Raw genomic sequence first — 19,906 nt, forward strand, 5'->3', positions numbered from 1 at the left:
TGCAGCTACTAAGCTAAACAACTTGTGTCATAAGCATCATCTGCAGTGAAATATGTAAAAAAATGACATTTCATGAGTTCTTTTATCAAGGTTAAAAATATGTCTATAGGTGCTTCGTAGGTTATCTTATGCTTAAGCAACATCTGCTTACAGTTGTAGTTCTTTCCTCAACCAGTAACTCACATAAGGGCATTGTAAAACTTTCAAAAGAAATTTCAAAGGTTCAGAGAGAAAAAAAAAACTTTCCATACCCAATGTTATTATTACTTATTGATGAGCATTTAAAACCCTAAATCTGTTTTAAACATTCAAGAATGAGCAATGAAGGAAGCTTGTTTTTAGTGGCAGAAAAACAGTTTTTCAAAAACAAATCTGTCTGTATTAATGACGTCTAATTAAGCAACTTTCCCTTAACAGTCCTGGCTGTAAGCGCATACTGAATTACTAATTTGCAGAACTGCTGAGCATGTACTTCTCATGTGGAATCTGTAGGAATTTAAATGAAATTATATAGCGCAAACATAATCTCCTGTAACTAGGCTTTAGTTTTAATTACACAAGTTCATATGATTTGTTAACATGTAGTTTCTTCAGGTCTTCAAATACAACATTAAGGAACTCTGCTCTCCTCAATAGGAGAGAGTTCCTGTTTCTTCCAGAGTTGTGACTAGTTCCTGTTCCATTCTCTTCCTCTGGGACATTTCAACATATACCCTTGGTATAATCAATAGCTACATCATCTGAGAGGTGTTCACTGCACACATCCCCTTTCTTACCTCAGTATTTCTGTGTGTGCTGAGAGGCTCAAGAGCAAAGCTTTTGTCTTCAAAAGTGCTTAGCCTTAGCAAGGCAGTGACAACATCCCTACATACCTGAAGTGGACAAGAAAGCAATGGCTACAGCTGGGGTAGGGGACAAGGAGCAAACCACATCATCTGGCAGAGCTTGATGAGGAGGTAGCAGTTACATCCAAAAGAGAGGTGAAATAGGGCAGCAGTGAGGCCTGGCTTTGAGAAGATGGTGGCTATCATTCCCGATGTCCTGTCTCTTGGCCAATATCTCTGCAAATTCACACACCTCCACATACTTACGGTGTGCTTTCCATTATACATGATCTTAGCATTTCAAATATTCACAGAATTAACAGGCAACAAATTTCAAATGTTTCCAAGACAGAACTTGCCTCATATCATGCAGGTGGCTTCAGGGAGCAACTTCTGTGGCAAATCTATCCTGGATTTGAAAAATGTTCAACGTAAATAAATGATTGAGAGGTCAAAGAGGCAACTGATAACGTTGAGAAGGTCATAAAAAACCTGAAGCAAGCAAAAATCTATCAACAGCAATTAAAAAATACTGTGTCTGGCTTCAGTAACCAGTGAGCTGCTGAGCACTGGACACATGAATATACAAAGGGATGCACCTTTGTGCATTCACAGTGGTTTTCCTTATTTTTTACCTCTCTCAGCAACAACACACTATACACTAGACTGTATTTGATAAGAACCAGCTCAACTGTCCTCAACTGCTCTACAGGAAAATATGAAAACAAACTCCCCACAAATGAAATCCCCATTATGTCAGTACAAAGAAAATGGAGAAGTTCTCTCCCTTTCCTTACCAAAGAGCAAACCAAGTCATGTAGTCACCTCTGACTTCAGAAAATTCATTTCTTTCTGTGACAAGGCAGAACATCATGTTTCTAACAAAGAGAAGACTATATAAAAACATTTTCAGTTCTGATTTCAACCTCCAGAACCTGGTGTGAGACATCACCTTCAACTAAGCCCACAGCAATCTCCTTCAGAGGGGCAGGACTAGTCTCTCCTATGGCAAGGAGAAGTCAAATGTGTCTGCCGATTTTGGAGGTGAAAACAGAATGCAAAAGTGGAAAATTACAGGGGTATTTTGTGCTAAGACATCAGCTTTCTGATGAAAATGGGAAAGGATCCCTTTAACTGTTCATGCAGTTTAGTTTTTTTTTATTTCAAAGAAGAACTAGACAATGAAAGAGCACTCTAAAGATTGAAAGAGATCAGTTAGAAAAGAACATAAGATTATCAATTTTATCTTCCTATTGAAATTATGTTACCCCTTCACTCGTGCTAAACTCTGCCTGAATTGTAAAATGGGAAGTTTCACATTGCATAAAGAGATGAACATGTAGGTTTTCCCATACTGATCACCCTTGAAGCCCAGCAACTCTCTTCTGGTGGTTGCAGAGGTAGCCCTGCAGTGCTGCAGGGTGCCCTTCTGAAAGGACAAGAGGAGCAACCAACTCCCAAAGCAATGTTCTTTAAAGCAAGGTGATGATGATGAAATTTAAAAGTCAAATGCCCCAAAGAATCAACAACTGCTGTCCTGTCTACAGAGACATCTCTGACATTGGGCAGGCAGAAGATGACAATTTATGTTCTGTCTCTGCCATAAGTAAAGCCATCAGCATAGATGTGAGACCTGAAGTCAGCAGTTCCTAAACTAAATCCCTCTTTAAAACTTATGATGTGAAGGAAAAGGGGTCAGAAGCCCAGACACACTCCAGCTGCAGATTGCAGTCCCTTGCCAATATTCAGCTAAAGCAATCTGCTCTCACACCAGGGTTCTCCAAAGGCTGAATGGTATTTGGAGGTGAGCAGAAGGCACTCCCAGACAATGACTCATGTCTGATCCCTAAAGAGATGCAGAGGGACAGCAGAAGCAGAAAAGGGATTTCTTCAGTCTTTGTTCTTGCACTGTGCAAGCCAGACACACAGTACTTATATCTGCATGTAGCAAATAATAACAACAACAAGATGCATAACTGATAATAATGGCCTTGATGATTAGCCTGAAGAAAAGCATGACTGCTCAATCCACCATTCATTTTCTCCTCCCTAATTTCATTCACATTATCATTGTGCCTACTCCTCCCTTGACCCCATGCAAACTGTCCTGCAAAAGAAGACTCATAGAATCACAGAATCAACCAGGTTGGAAAAGACCTCTGAGATCATCAAGCCTAACCCTTAATCCAACAGCACCCTGACAACTAGACCATGGCACTCAGTGCCATATCCAGTATCATCTTAAAAACCTCCAGGGATGGTGAATCCACCACCTCCCTGGGCAGGCCATTCCAATGTCTGATTACTCTGTCTGTAAAAAATTTCTTCTCAATATCCAAATTAAACTTCCCCTGGCAGAGCTTAAGGTCGTGCTCTCTTGTCCTACTGCTGGTTGCCTGGGAGAAGAGACCAACACCCACCTGGCTACAACCTCCTCTCAGGGAGTTGTAGAGAGTGATGAGGTCACCCCTGAGCCTCCTCTTCTCCAGGCTAAACAACCCCAGCTCCCTCAGCCTCTCCTCACAGGACTTGTGCTCCAGTCCCTTCACCAACCTGGTTGCTCTTCTCTGGACCTGCTCCAGCACCTCAATGTCCTTCCTGAACTGAGGGGCCCAGAACTGGACACAATACTCAAGGTGTGGCCTCACCAGCGCTGAGTACAGGGGAAGGATCACTTCCCAGCTCCTGCTGGCCACACTGTTCTTGATGCAGGCCAAGATGCCATTGGCCTTCTTGGCCACCTGGGCACACTGCTGGCTCATGTTCAGCTTCCTGTGGATCCAAACTTCCAGGTCCCTTTCTGCCTGGCTGCTCTCCAGCCACTCTGTGCCCAGCCTGTAGCGCTGCAGGGGTTGTTGTGGCCAAAGTGCAGGACCCAGCACTTGGCCTTGTTGAACCTCATCCTGTTGGAATCAGCCCAACTCTCCAGCTCTATCCAGGTCCCTCTGCAGAGCCCTCCTGCCTTCCAGCAGATCAACACTCCCCTCGAACTTAGTGTTATCTGCAAATTTGCTAATGGTGGACTCAATCCCCTCATCCAGATCATCAATAAAGATATTAAATAAAACTGAGCCCAACACTGATCCCTGGGGGACACCACTGGTGACCGGCTGCCAGCTGGATGCAGCCCCGTTCACCAGCACTCTCTGGGCCCGGCCCTCCAGCCAGTTCCTGACCCAGCACAGAGTGCCCCTGTCCAAGCCATGGGCTGCCAGCTTTTCCAGGAGTGTGCTGTGGGAGACGGTGTCAAAGGCTTTGCTGAAGTCCAGATAGACACATCCACAGCCTTCCCTCATCCACCAGGTGGGTCACCTGATCATGAAAAGGAGATCAGGTTGGTCAGACAGGACTTGCCCCTCCTAAACCCGTGCTGGCTGGCTCTGATCCCTTGTCCATCCTGTAGGTGCCGTGTGATTGCACTCAGGATGATCTGCTCCATAACCTTGCCAGGCACTGAGGTCAGGCTGACAGGCCTGTAGTTTCCCAGGTCCTCCTTGCAGTCCTTTTTGTGGACTGGTGTTACATTCCCCAACTACCAATTGTCTGGGACCTCCCCAGTGAGCCAGGACTGGTGGAAAATGATGGAGAGTGGCTTGGTGAGCTCTTCTGCCAGCTCCCTCATCACCCTAGGATGGATCCCACCTGGTCCCATAGACTTGTGAGGATCCAAGTGGCTCACTGTTTCCTCCTGGATTACTGGGGGGCTATTCGGCTTCCTGTCTCTGTACCAGTCCCAGAGGCCAGTTGTCCTGAGGACAACCTGTCTTACTGTTGAAAACTGAGGCAAAGAAGGTGTTAAGTACTTCAGCCTTTTCCTCATCTTTGGTGGCTGTGTTCCTCTCCATGCCTGACAAAGAATGGAGGTTTTCCTTGCCCCTCCTTTTGCTATTGATGTGTTTGTAGAAGCATTTCTTGTTATCCCTAACAAAAGTGACTCGACTGAGTTCAAAGTATGCCTTTGTCTCTCTAATTTTCTTTCTACATGACCTAACTATATTCCTAAACTCTTCATGAGTACCCACGTCAGTCAGCACAAGGTTATCCATCATGCAGGCTCTATAACTGCATTTCCTAACGTTTCTTTTGACCTAACAGGCTGTGACTGACCACGTGTTATTCCATGTCTGGTATCACTGAGATCAAACCTGAAATAAAACAACGGAAGGAAGCCTTGGCACACTGGGTATCACATGGCTGAGAACTGAAGGTCACCTCTGGACTCAGTGTGCTGTGACACCAGACCTCAGGCAATCTGGTGGTGTTCTTGCTCTTCTCTCTGCTATGTATACATCTGAAACTGTGAGACACTACTTGTGCAGCTTTAAGCAAGCTGCAAGTGAACATAATTCTGATGTTAATTCACCAGGTATTATTCCTGGTGCATCGCTCTCTCGGGTATGCACAGGAACAGTATTCTCTATGTTCATTCCAGGAATGACAGCTTCACCTTACCCTATGTACTGTGAGGAAAAGCACGAATGCACTTACGCTTATTCTGAACACAGTTCACATGTCAGTGCTCTACACAAGGATATAGTCAGGTCATACATCAATGAACCATGCAGCTTTACAGTGACAAGCAGGCAGATGTATAGATTTTTTAATTGCCTTTGGTATGGATGACATCCCCCCCAGAAAAGCAGGGCCAGTGTACCACTGTGCTGCAGAGATGCATCTGTGAGGCTAATGTAGCGAGGCACGATTTGTAACAGATATTCTGATATATACCAGAAGCCAAATTCACTCTCATTTACCCTCAACCTCCACAAAGCAGAGAGGCACCAGCACCAGACTCTACCCTTCAAGTCCTGGGTGGTCCATTCCTCAAGTCTTGATGAGTTATGGGTCTAAGCTCCCCCTGAGGGAGGAAACTGTTCTTGAAAGAGCTGCTAAAAAGATCTCCTAAGGATGCACTGCTTCCAAACAAATCCATAAAACCCCAATTGAAATAGAAATAGGGTGGATACGTCTCACAGAAATGAAGTGATACATGGCATAGGACTCAACATTCCCTGTATTCAGCCAAGTTCCTTTCAGAGTTTTATTCAACATCATAAAAATATTCATGCATAGCAACCCAAGCTACCCATTCCCACTGTAGGATGTTCAACCTCCACAGCCAACTTCTCATACAATGCTCTTTTTCCTATTTGTCCTTAGTAATTTTTTGATTTGTCAAAGAATCCACAGGGCAGCATGAAGGAGAGGAGACAGCAGTTATTTAGCAGAACTATCATGTCTGTTAAAAGTACAAAAGCTACCCTGCCCCAAACACCATCAGTTAGGGGTTTGTGCCTAATGCCATTCCTACCACATGTCCTAAGGATGCATCAGTCAGCCGGTCCTACTTGGTCTTCTCAGTTTTCATGGTCACTGAGTTTCATAAGCTAATTCTTGATTTCTCAGAGAAGTGTGTTTTGAACACATCTGGGAGGTGACTAACAAAATACTCAAGATGTATATATGAAAATTGTATGTATATGAAGAAAAAAGGAGCCACATTAACAAATAAATTACTGTCCTGGAATTCTGGTCTTTTGGCTACAGAAAAAGGGATACCAGATATCAAAACCTGATGCAGACAAAATAACCTAGTCAAAGGAGAATGAGTTGCAAGTTGACACTAAGTCCTTTACCAGAGCAAGTGTTAATTTAATCTGGAACTGTGAACAACAATAAAAAGAAAAATCAAAGTCAGGATATACCAATAGCCTTTCTGAGCCTTCATGCAGCAAGAAAATATGCTGAACCTACATATCCAGGAAAGCTGTATTTAGTAAAGTGAGGTTTCAAACTGCTTACAAAGTGAGCTGAAATAGCTGAATGGACCAGGAGTAGTTTAATGGCTGTAGAGAAAAACAAACTGCGTGAGAAAACAGTGCCCAGTCTGTGTGATGGCAGAACCCTTGCCTTGTGCACCATGTTTTACATACAGGTCTGTAAACGTTTCTGGGATCATAAAGGTTTCACAAACAATGAATTTCTATTATCACTCGCTAAGCACAACTGAATCCAGGACATGTCACTCGTTTGCCTCACTAGAGGACATGAACTCCTCACTCTTTCAAGAACCTTCCATGGTGATACAGTTGTCTATTCTGTGCTTTGAAGACTTCATCTCACAACTCAGAAGGTAATGTTTTCCCATCTTAGCAGGGACAGGAAAACCCACCCTTACCTCACAGATCCCCATCTGAAGGGTGGCCTCCAGCCACAGAAGAACACTTCCAATGCAGGATGCCTTATAACTCTTCATATCACCAAATCAGAATGTGGAGGGATCTTTCAGATGCCAAAACCCAGACCCTAGCATGAGTCATCTCTGACAGCCACATGGGGCTCATCATCAGGATGGGGAAAAAGCTGAAAACTTGTGCAGCAATTGGGGCCAAAATGGCCATGAAACTACCAAGCCAAGGTGGGGGTAGGAGCCCAAAGCCAGTGGTGTGAATGGTCAATAGATGCAATACAACAAGCAGCAGAAAAACAGCTGAAGATCTTACTCTCCTTCCCCATGTTCCACACTACTGGATATGGTACTTGCTGTTGCTGGGAGGTACTGCGATGTTGCACATCAGTATGTTTGTTGAAGCTCATTCTGGATTAATCGGATAGCTGCCCTCACTACTCAGTCCCAGAGAAAAAAAACCCACAGAAAAAAATCAGAGTTGCTTGGTAAAAATGCTTTTTCAAAATCAAGTTGTGAAAGGTAAGAATGGTTTAAATAAATTTCTGAATTAGTAGTAATCAGTTTGGTGGTGCAATAGAAAAGCTGTTTTGATGTGTTTGGTTTTTTTGCTTCTTGATTGTTTTTTTTTTTTTTAATCTGAACCATCCATCACTCTAAAGCTCTGCACAATTCCTGCATTATCTCAGTATGCACTGCTGATTCAAAGCAAGGATTAGTAACAAATCTGTGCCACCCCAGAGCTATTAAAACAGCAAGTTAGTGGACGGAAAAAAGACATATTCACATGTGATAACTAAGAGGACCTTTCCTACAGATATTCATGTTTGATTACCGGTATCTTTTCTTGATACAGATCCACTAGTCTGCCCTAACATCACAGCTCTTACTGAATTGTGGAGACAAAAATAAGATAGTCTTTACAACAAAACAGTGCTACGTATACAGTGCAAAATAGTACAAAACCACCGGAACAATTCTGTTCTTCTGAATAGTGAAGATACTTTCATAAACCCTATTAAACCCAAGCATCAGTACCAGCCCCAGCATTAAACTGTTGAAGAGCAGTCTTTTTATGGGAAATTTATGACCAAAGGAAATGTTCTAGCCTTGGTATTTTTATAGCATCCATTCATTTGTTAATGGAGGAGGTAATCCAAGATTTTAAATGGTATTCAAAGTGTCTTCTATCCTGAAGAAGAAAAATAACCTACATGCAAACACCCTGCCACAGCTCCCGAAACATGAGATGACACCTGGGTACAACTGCTGTTGACAAAGCACAATCATTTAGCCATCCACTGTTCTCCTCAACAGACATCCTGCACATTTTGGTTATAAAACCATCCTGACCTTTTTTTTCACTCAGTATCATTGACGCCCATTGTCAAATCCCTGGTGGACAGCCCCAAGGCCAAACAGTGACGGTCCTCAAGCTCTTTCCAGGTGCCACAGACCTTGTTCCCCAAGCTGCCTGCTGCTCTGTCACCTCAGCTTTGCCCCCTCCCACTGGCGGCTGCCTTTTCCGAGGCGTTCAAGTGAACATCCTGCAAACTCAGCACCCCAAACAAGAAGTACACACAAGTCATGAGCTATTTTCCAGTGATTTATTACCAAACGAAGCATGACCTGAGGAAAAAAAAAAAAATTAACTGTTATTTTTGTTCCTCTAATTTAGAAAATGAGGGCACGATTTCCTCCAGAAAGCAGATGCCACAGAATTAGTGGTGATTTTTTTCTTGGTACTTTGTTCACAGTTTAAACATTCAAATTGGAGTTGCAATATGTGTTTGTTAAATTTTTTGCACAGTTAAACTCTATTTTTAATTAGGTAAGTATCATTTCAGATGTCACAGTTCACCAGCAAATGCTGAGCACCACCTTTGTATAGAGGGGCATTTCCCATAGGATTACAACTCCAGAGCTGTTAGTGGAAATGCCTTTTTCTCCTGAGTGGCAGCTTTTCCAGTGAAACATAATTAACAAGATATCACACCACTGCAGCTCTTCTGCATCTTCCATTTGCAAACAAACTGGTGCTAAGCCCTATCATATTCCAGCTCTTTTCTCAGCTTGCCTTCCCCCTCACCCTCCCTTCCTAAATTCAGGGACACAAATCTACAGAAAAACGTGCTAAGATACTTTCTGAAGAGATGTAAGGAGAACAGTGTCTGCTATGTTCCTCACCCAAAATAAGCCTATGTGCCTTTTATACAGTCCATATGCTTATTTTCTTAACAATTTTGAAACTTTCTTACTGATACCAGACATGAACATGCCATAATATTCCTTCCTTAGTTTCAGGGCTTTTTCTCCCCCAAGGATTCAGTCCTCTGAACATTCCCAGAACATCTCCAGCCTTTCCCAAGTTCAGTACTGGCTGTGCTGGCACTGTGCAAACACAGCTCACAACACCATGGAGCTGTTTTTAGCTCCCATGCTGCCTGAGGCTGAGATCTTCCCCCTCATCAAATCCCATTTCATGATGAGCCATCTATCCTCATGCTTTTGAATGCTACACTGTCTCTTAGGAAATCAAGCTTTAAAAAGCCATGCTCTTCATCAAAAGAGCGTGTCTGTATGTATTTTGCTGTCAAGGCCTTTGCCCCAAAACATAAGAAAAGTCATTACAGACACTAGAAAATCAGATCTACGTCTTACTCGCCCCTATTATGTTAGGCTGCATATACGGACCGGCCTCCTGTCTTGCTGGAGCAGTTCAGACCGGCACAGGAGGAGTGGAGCCAGATCTCTCTGCCACCTCCTGCTAAGACATCTGAACAAATACCCCCATTTTGTGAAAAGCTTAATTTCAAATGGTAATTATGTGTCACCTTTGATGGGCTCCTACTTTTCTAAGCCTGAACACTGGACCACCTCACTTGTCACAGACACAACCAGTGGATCCACTGCCATCTACACATCAAATGTGACTCCTGTCAGACAGCAGCTCGAGCTGTCAGCCTTGCTTCTCGTCCTATACGAAATACTGACGTTGGAAATTCTCAACAAGGAAACTGGGATTACAGGAGACATCCTTTGCTCCAGAGACAGCACTGACGGCTCTTATCTCTGTTCTCCAGTTCTCTGTCAGGAATAGTGCAGTAACAAATGCATTCAATTCTACCCTGAAAGGCAGCCATACAGAAAGGTCTGGGTTGGAAATCCCAGCTTTTTGGTGGCTTTAATCAAATGGAACAGCTTTGGGAGGAGAGGGGAGTGTGGTAGTCAGGAAGTGTTGAGCCATTCAAATTTAAACTGACCTTTTTTAAATTTGCTTTTATTCACCTCTTACACACTTTTTCCTAAATTTTGAAAAGGTATAGAAATGAGGCCAAGATACAGATTAAAAAAAAAAAAAATTACCATTTCCTTTCAAAATGTATGACTAGAAAAGTTGCATAATTAAAATATTTATAGTAAGGGTTAATTGAGTCATTAAGTATAACTTAAAAGTTTCCTTTCTTAAAAAGGTGCATCTCTGCATCTCATCTTTCAGTTCTTCCAGAGTATAAATCTTTATTTAATTTTAAGCAATAGAACTTCAGGTTCTAGGTTTTACAGAAATCTAAAGAGCCAGTAAGTTTTAAGATCATTAAGGTGTGAAGTTTTAATTGATTTTTTTTTTGGTTGTCAGAATCATGAGGCAAATACTGTGCCATGTGGATGTGCAAAATAGATCAGCTGGATAAATTTGTTCAGCTTAGTCCTATGCTCCGCAGACTACCAATTGCTATTTCTTTCTAAAGAGGCCTCCAATTTTCTTTGTTCTCCCTTTATGTGAATTAAATTCTCTACAAAGTTTGCATTGTTAACCAGTTAATTAACACAGTGCATATGGAGTCAAATATCTTATTACATCCCTTTAAAATAGCTAAGTTTCTGTAACAACATTCGATTTCCATGCTAAGATGCATGACTTATTACAGTTCATGCAAAACAAGAAACAGTCTCTCCTTAAATGTGATTACAGCAATAGGCTTCAATTTGGAATTATTTCAATATTCATTAAAGGTAAATGAATTAGTGTCATGAGTTATTATTTATTTATTTTATTTCTTTTTCAAAACTTGCTAGAACAAAGCAATACATTGAGTCTCTTGGGAAATCTGTTTGAGAAACAAATCATCCCATTTATTCTGTTTTACTTTGAAGCAGTACTTCCAGCTACCTGTAAGTAATGAGAATCTGGAAGGAGAGAAGGCACATAAAAGTGAGTTACTCATTAATAAAAGGAACTGCATGGACAGCATGTACACTCTCTTCAAACTGCAAGTAATAAAACTACCAATTCAGAACAGAAAAAGGTAGCATTGCCTTTTCAGTGAGCCTTTTTCCTAAAGGCAACATGCTGTATACCTTCCACGTTCAAGTGGAAAGCTTCCAACCACATCAATAATAGCTTGTTTCCATTAGGAATTGGCTGAGATTTATTTTTATTCAATTCAATTCAATTGCTTCCACGACTCTAGCTTTTCCAGCAAACAAATGTCAGTTTAAGGAGAAAGAAAACAAATATTCCTCCAACCCTCCCACACTCATCTTTTTAAGCTTTTTTAAGCTCTCTGAGGTAAACAGCAAGCACTTTCAGTGACAGTTTCTGAATAATGATGGGGAAGAGCGAGGAAGTGGTTGAAAGCACCACTGGCTTCTTAATGCAAACTCTTTTATGTTACTCAGGGAACATATGTTCAATCACTGCTTATGAAACAGCTTTGAAAACATGGAGAGGAGCTTTCTGCTTGCTGTTTGTTTAAATGAGACTATCTATTGTAGATGAAATTGCTTTTGATTTTTTTCCCTTTTTTTTTTTTCTTCTGATTAAACAGAAGGAACTCACAGTCTTAATAACATATTAGTGAGTGGCTGTCTTCTCTGGAGACTTTGTTATCAAGAGGTTTCACTGCACTCCAGCTCTTCTGAAAAGACATTTAGAGAAAACATCGGAAGAGTAGCATTGAATTTCTAATACCTGACCTTCCTGAGAAGAAAACCAAGCAAGATACATTAGAAGAACCCCATGCCCACTTAGGGACCTTTCTTTTAAAGATCAAAATCACACCATTGCACATGTGCCTACTTCCAAGAAAGCAGGAGGTTCACTGTTTCATTTTTGAATACAGAACATAGCTATCACATTAAGGCTTTAGTAAAACATGTTTACAGAAATCCCTGCATTTTTATTGTGCTGTATTGTGCCTTGGAGAAAGCTTTTCTTAAGTGAACAAAAGCAGCAGCAGCAGACTGAATTAGACTTGAAACCTGAAAAAGATTACATGCAGCACAGTTAGAAATTGTTTTACAACATTGAATTTTATCATATCTAAGGCAGACTATATTAGCAAGATATCTAAAGGCAGGGACTGCAAACCACTATGCTGTTGTTTTCATCTATTTGCTATTTCTTATTAAATTCCCTCTTACTTTTTTCATGCACAGATAGTTAACAAGGACTTCACTGTAACTTTACAGAGGCTCAGCTTTGAACTTTGAATGATAGAGTCTTAGGACAGCTCAGGTTGGATGGAAGCTCAGGATGTCCCTGGACCAGCTCAGCGTTGAGGTCAGATGGGGCTGATCAGGGTTGTCCCCCTTTGGGACTGGAATGCCCCCAGAATGGAACTGGCACAGCCACCATGGGCAGCCCCCACCTCTGCCTCCCTGGCCCTTTTTCCTTGTGCACCATCTGAACATCTCTGACTTGTTCCAGCTGATGCCCCTTGTGCCTCTTCTTGACCACCTCCCTGCGGTACCAGCGGCTGCTGTCAGTGCCCCTGGTACCATGCCCCCTCAGGCAGCCTGTCCCTCAGTTTCTCCTCACAGGGCAACTGCTCCAGCCCTGACCATCATGCTTTTGATACTCTAGAAAATGGCTCCTTCCCCAGAGGAAAGTGCATCCCATTTTACAAGGAAACAAACAGGTAAAGTGAACTTGGGGCACCGACAGCCCTGCCCAACTCCACAGCACCATCTGACTCCCTGTGTCAGGATCAGAAGTGCGTGCTTGTGTCCAGGCCCGGCTCTGCTACAGGCAGGGTTACAGCTAAACCAGTGTCTCATCTCCCCATTACAAGTTGTCTCTGTAAGAACATCCCATCCATGTTCTGGAAGAAGTGGCAACAGAATTGCAGAGCTCTGCCCTGCTTCTCTGTTCCAGGGTGGCTTTTATTTTCAGAACAGTCTATAAAGCCAATCCTCAAAATTTTTATTCATACAAAGAGCAGAAAGACTCCAGCACTCCCACTGCATCATAGATTTAAGTTAAGATGAAGTGCCATATGATTGCTTAACACCTTGTGTCATCTGCCAAAGCCAATGCTATTCACAACTGGCTAAGCCCTGAGAAACGTGTATACTTCAGGTATTAGGCAAACCATATCTTTCTACTTGGTACCACAGGGGAAATTCTGGTTAACATTTCACATTCTACTTTCAGAACTGCTTGTCCAGTCAGAGACAGAATTTCCAGATGTCATTTTCCTGTCTTCTGCTTCCTTTTGTCCTCTTATCCAACCATACCTCGTCCACAACAGACGGAAGAGACATACAAAGGTCTCCGCGTAAATATTCACAGGACAAATCTTATCAGATTCTATTTAACAGAAACTACCTTAATTAAGGACTATAAAATCCACCTTTGTGGATACAAATTGTTTATGAACAAAGCATATCACATATTGCCCAGGAATTAAAGCTATTTTTAATGAGGCAGAGAGGGTGTACACTCATCTCAATGACAATCTTTGGCATCACTCAGTGATATCACAGAGCATTTTCATTAGTTAGTAAGAAATATTTAGGAAGCTGCCAGTGCTTCTGCATTTGTCTGAGCAGGTGTTGCTTCCTTTTCTTTTAAGGCCTATCACACAGGTACTGCTAACTGTTTTGAATTCACAACTAATTCAAAATACCATGAAGAATATCCTAGTGACACCACCCTTCAACAATTCAGCCTGCTCTATCAGGAAGAAAGACCAAACACAGAGATCTGAAGGCATCTGGGTTTGTCTTCTCAAAACTGCGTATGTACTCCAGTGAGGATCACTGTAATACTTGTTTTTATGGATCTGCTAGCTTCTCTTTATGCAAAATGAGTTGCAGGGTGTTGATCCAATCCAGTGCTGACTCTGAGGGACGGGTTTTCATTGCAGAGGAGGAAGCTGTACCTACTGCCCAAGAAGTGTTGAATGCTGCACATCTTCCAAGGTAATTTCAACAACTGTGAAGCTGCATTACTAATCACAGTTCCAGGTTACTCAGGAGCTTATGAGCAAACTTCTGGGTTTCCCACATAATTCTGTAAACTGGTTGCAGAGGTAATTGAAAAAGGCCAAAATAAAAGGCTGCCCATTTGCCCATGAGGGCTAGAAAGTAGTACAAATTATTCCCTCTGTTCTGCATCAGCAGATGTTCAGACCTGCAGGCATGACTAGTACTGTGTACAACAAACTCTCTTCACCTTCCTCTCTTGGATGGAATATGTGGACAGGATGGGGAAAACCTACAGAGATATCTTTGCTATCATTATGTATGCAGCAAATACTGCTTAATCTGTAGATTAAAAGAAGAAGTTAGAAGAAAAAAGCAAGAGGTGCTCCCTGATCTGCACTTTTTTCTCTGGGATTTTCCTAAGGACACAGAAAATGGAAGGTATTTAATTAAGAGCTGTGTCCTTGCAGCACAACCTAGCACTGCTGACCTGCTCCCACTCTGGGGTCAGCACAGAAAGATGTGTGCCACATACAAGAGCAAGCACATGGAGAAAGCTTCTGCTGCATGTATTCAGCCCACACTGTGCTCTGGGAAGCAAACTGAACATCTCCTGTCCAAGTGCCTCAGCCTGAATGCACCTGGCAGAGATCCACACTCAAAGGCTGCTCAAGGTACACGTCTTCACATGTGCTCTGCAAACCTGATCCAGCTGGTAAAATCATCACCTCCCTTCGCTGACAGTGTTTTTTTAGGCCATAGTCAGATTCGCCTCAGTCACAGGTGAACCATGTGAAGGGCTCCTGCTCTCAGCCCTGCTGACATCTTGCCCAGCCCACGCCCCTGTTCTCTGGGCAGAGCCACACTCCCTCTCTGCAGGTTGTCACTGCCCTTCTCCAACCTGCCAAGGTAATGGCACAGGTTTGCACACCCTGCCCAATCTTTCACCACAATACAAGTTAAACCGTTCCACTGGCGTGGTTTTGAGATCCATCCCTTGGATGCATTTGAACTGAAACAGACTGGGTATCACCTACGTATGCTGCTACATCCCACATTTCTGGGAGCGACACAACTGCTGGTGAAGGGTAGGGGGTGAGAAACCTCTGTGGGAGTTGTCTCTTACACCAGCTGGGAGGCACCCAGCCCAGGGTGCAGAGTGGCAGCTTCACAGAACACAGGGAGAGCCACGTGGGGCTGCCAGGAGGCCACATCCTTGCGGCAGGGAAGGATGTTTGGCTCCATCAAAGTGCAGGAAGATGAGGCAGGGCAAGATGCTACGTGAGCATTGTTCCCAGAGAAAAAGATATCATCGTGCACCTTATTCTTCCTCTTGCTAAGATAAAACAAGAGAATAAAGTCAAAATGTAATTGTTATACAAGCTCATAGTGCTCTGTCCTTAATAGGGAATGAAGGCTTTAATAACATAGAAATGATTATAAAAAATGTAGAGGAGAGCTTAGTGCAACTCGAATGCAGACAAGTATTTTAAAAGAAATGAACATTATCCACTGAGCACTTTAATAAATTTGTTTCATTTATATATGTATATTCATGTATATATATATATATTCACTCCCAGAGAGTAAGGCCAGTTGATATGATTCCTACAATAGGGGAAAAAAATAGCAAATCAACTTAATATATTATTAAAGCTCTCTAAAAAGCAAAATTTTAAAAAACCCAAAACAACCAAACTCACCTCCCCGAAATAACCTACTCACAGCAACTTTATAAGGAGATAACGAAAGATAAAAGATAGATGAGTATTGTGATGATACTAAAGTTGTCAAGACAAGGAAGGAGAAAATGGGCAATTACCCATAAACATATCTCTTAACTTTAGCCATATAGCAGAACAAATAATCAGAATGATAACCACCACTTAAAGCCAATAAAAAGCAACATGTATTTATAAAGGTCTTGCTAGATAAACTCACAATACCTTTTCATATTTCTCCTCCATTATCCTTCTCCTGTCATGACAGGGGGAGAGTGTTAGAGCATCCTGCTGTGCAGGAAAAGCAGAAGAGGATGTTCGGATGCAACCATAACCAGAAGAAACAGCAGTGGCAGTAGGAAGCAAATTAAAGTCTAATCAAAAACTTGTAAGCAATTCAGAGAAACTGACTGTGGAAGAAACTGGATTTTATTGTGACCACATTAATCGAGTGTTTGCACTGAGTCAGGAAAACAAAAGAAAATTACTGCACCATTGGCTATCAACCCTGTATCAAGAAGTATTAAATTATGGGCCAGGAATTCAACACATCAGCTTATGAAGTTAAAAAACCCCAGCATTTGTACATAAAACTAATTACCAGAAACATCTCAGAAAGATAAAGCTTATTTTGAGGGGACTATGGAGAAGAAAAAGCATGATCAAAACTACCAAGACTGTGCGCTCCCGAGGAGCAAAGAAATTGAAAAATACAATCACCAAGCCTTGAGCAGCAAAAGCTGTAACACTCAGCATCCTATGGAGCACCCACACAACACCAGAAGTCTTGAGATTTGTAAGATTTCATCACTTAGAAATCTCTGCTCTTCTATTTATATTGGTTGAAATTAATCTCTAAGGGTAAAAACATTACTCTGAGGCAATGAGGGGAGCTATCAGTCAGACAGCATTATTATTATTTTAGCATCATCTCCTTAGGGAACCAGGGTGAAATGAATAAAGACAGAGCAGAAGGGAAGAAATAACAAACATTAATCTAAAACAGGAAAAACTTTTAAACCCAAAATTATTAAGTCAAGTATAGAAGACATTATTTCACGTGAGGAAAGCCAGATTTGGGAGCTTTTCACAAACAGATCACCATTCTGACTTTCTAGGATTTCTGCTAAGCCATACTCTGAGGCTGTGATGAAAATCTGGATGATCCTCTTGTAAAAACGCAAACACCAGAATCTTAATCCATTCTAACACAGATGTTTGACTGTCTAAATACTTCTACCAGACAAGATCACTTGGATTTACTTTTGTAATTCTCCCCTTTCAGTACTGGAGGTGATCCCACGTGTCTGAGTGGCCAGTCTGGATGCCACAGAGTGGAACAGATCAAGGCACCAACCCGAAATCCTGCACTGTTCCACTGCTCATGAAACTGTTCGAGAGAACAAGGACCACCCTAGGGAGACACAGTGAATGGAAGCTCTTTGGACATAAGATATGGAGAGAGCACACCAATTTCCCTCGCTTTGCCTCCAAAGCCAGCCAAGAGGGAGCCATGCCCAAAGAACTGAGTGCAGTCCTGGGGCATCTTTGCCTGGAGAAGAAATCAATGAAGTCCAGCAAAAAGCCCAGAGGGAGTTCAGGGAACATATGATTTTGAGCTGAATGAGAAAACTACACAAATGATTCCTCACAGATTTTCCATCCCAGGTTTTGGAAACTGAAGGAAGCAGTTACATTCTGAAAGGCTCACTAAAAACACTCATCAGTATACAAATAGAAAATATTATTTGTACAGGATAATAAAAAAATGGACACAAGGGAACAGTTTTGCACTTCCAGACAAATTAACAGCATGACCTGGATGAGTTTCTCTCTCTCTGCATTTCAACATTTGCATTAATATTTTTAAAATTTGTCATGATTCTGAAATTCATGTATATTTTTATAGCATACTGATGTATGTTATGTTGTTTTGCTTAAACTTGCCATTATCATGACATGATTAATACAAAAAAAACCAAACAACCAACACTGGTGTCCGTTCCAACAGGGTGTATTTCAAAACTAATTTACAGAACTAAACTTTCCCTCTAACAGTACAGTAAAGTGGCTGCTTTTAGGAGTTATTTGGGTATTTCTAGTTAAGTTTCAAATTATTTTTCTTGTGTATAAGTAATTTTTATCAACCACAATCTCATATTTCAAAACATCATAGCACAAACACTGAAGTTCAATGTTTCAAAGAGAATATTAACAATTGAAGCAAAAAACCCCAACAACCATTCTCATTCCCATGACTCCTTCAGTGAGAAAAGGTAAACAAAGTGTCATGGTCGTTCCTTCAGCTGTTTTCAAGGTCTCTGTTCTGATCAAATATTTCATTAAAATATGGGTTTTTTCTAGCTTCAAAAGGTGATGAAGTTACGCTGGGTAACTCAATATGCCTTATATATTTCCACGTTGTCCAGTCTTAACCACAATGACCCAAAAGGTGGCCAGGATTTTCTTGGAATGACCAAAGTCTCATTACTTTTCAAAATGCAAAACCAAGAATTGTACGTATCTGTACCAACCAGACAAATAGCCTGGTGTAGATAATTTTATCTATCATACTGCTTCAGGAATATTTTATCTATTGCTTCAGGAATTCTGAATACGCTTTTACTTCTCCCTTTGTTAAAAGCACTTGCCTGCTCTTCGGAGTCCATAAATTACCAAATGCTGAGAAGCACCATTTATAACTGGACTAAGATACAATTTTGTTACTGCCAACATTTTGTGGCAATCAGAAGGAATATTTTCTGCCTTGTGCATAATCTAAGTACAAGGACACTCCTTACAATCACAGAAAGCTGAAAGTTAATGAGGTATTTTAAGTGATTTTCTAGGAACATCTTTTGCATCCACAAACTGCATGTTAGTTGTTCATTATCCTGTCCGTGCAACTTAAATTGTGGACTTCATGCACAACGGCTATGCAGTGCCACTGTGTAAATAAAAACTGTATTTTTACTCTGTAGTCTTCATGATGTCGCTACTGATTAATTTGACCATACAAACATAATTTCACAAAGGAGATGCAGTTAAAGGTCGCACCTGGCGCACTTCTGATTGCTTTTCTGCCGGAGAAAAACTCATTTCAGTTTCCTTCCCGATGAGGGGCAGCCTACGTATGATACCGATTAGCGGTTTCCCTAAAGGTTTGATACCTGGCGTTAATAATCATTAAACCTGGTCGGTCCGGAAGCATCCAGGGCAGAGAGGCACAGACAGATTATCCGTGGTCTATCCGAGGCCACGCAGAACGCCTGGGACACGGTGGGACACGGTGGGACACGGTGGGACACGGGACATCACGCCCCCAGGAGCGCCCTGAGCAGCAGCTTCACCACTCGCCCGGAGTTGCCCGCCCTCCGCTCCAAACTTCTCCCCCTTCCCTTCGGTGCCCACAGGGGTGCCCGGGGCCGGGGTCGCGGCGCGGGGGACCGGGAGGGACTCACACGGTACCTGGAAGCTCCGCACCGCCGGGAACGCTCCTGTTCGCGGGCGCAGGGCGGCCCCTCCCACGCCCCCTCCGCCGCTCCCGAGTTGTGTCCCCGCAGGCACCCGCACCGGGCGGCGGATTCACCTCCCGCAGCCACGGCCCGGCCGGAGCGGGCACCGCCCCGCTCGCCCCCGCCCGGCCCGGTCTGGCCCGGCCGGACCCCGCTGCCCGCACCCCCGCGCTCACCCTTTGCCGCACTGCCCCGCTCGGTGCCCTCGGCGCGGTCCCCTGCCCGCCGGGAGCGCGGCCGTGCCCGCCGGGAGGCGGCGGGATGCTGTGCCCGCCCCCGCGGCGCGCCCGTCCCGGCGGGAGCGGCGCGGGGGGGGCCAAGCCCGAGGGGCTGCCAGGCCTGGAGGGGGCGGGCGTGGGGCATTGTTGCCCAAAATAGCGACCGTGGGGTGGCTCAGCTTGCCTTTGCCGACACGGCTGGGACCCCCCTCCCCCGCTCCAGCAAGCGCGG

General features: G+C 43.0%; 1 protein-coding gene across 4 annotated transcripts in view; it reads right to left on the bottom strand.

Annotated features, from left to right (window-relative positions):
* Window positions 1-19,906, bottom strand: part of PKIB (cAMP-dependent protein kinase inhibitor beta) — a 56,347-nt gene that overhangs the window by 36,181 nt on the left and 260 nt on the right. The window contains exon 1 of one of the 4 annotated variants that reach the window (XM_050316366.1): window positions 19,633-19,773. The exons of 2 other annotated variants lie outside the window; for them this stretch is intronic. The gene's annotated coding sequence lies outside the window, so the exon portion shown is untranslated. Of the gene's footprint in view, window positions 1-19,409; window positions 19,430-19,632; window positions 19,774-19,906 lie in introns of those variants that run through there. One more of the 4 variants, XM_050316370.1, reaches the window with a different exon arrangement.

Source organism: Myiozetetes cayanensis, unplaced genomic scaffold (genome assembly GCF_022539395.1).
Source record: "Myiozetetes cayanensis isolate MyiCay16 unplaced genomic scaffold, myiCay2020 scf2-11, whole genome shotgun sequence".
Classification (NCBI taxonomy): domain Eukaryota; kingdom Metazoa; phylum Chordata; class Aves; order Passeriformes; family Tyrannidae; genus Myiozetetes; species Myiozetetes cayanensis.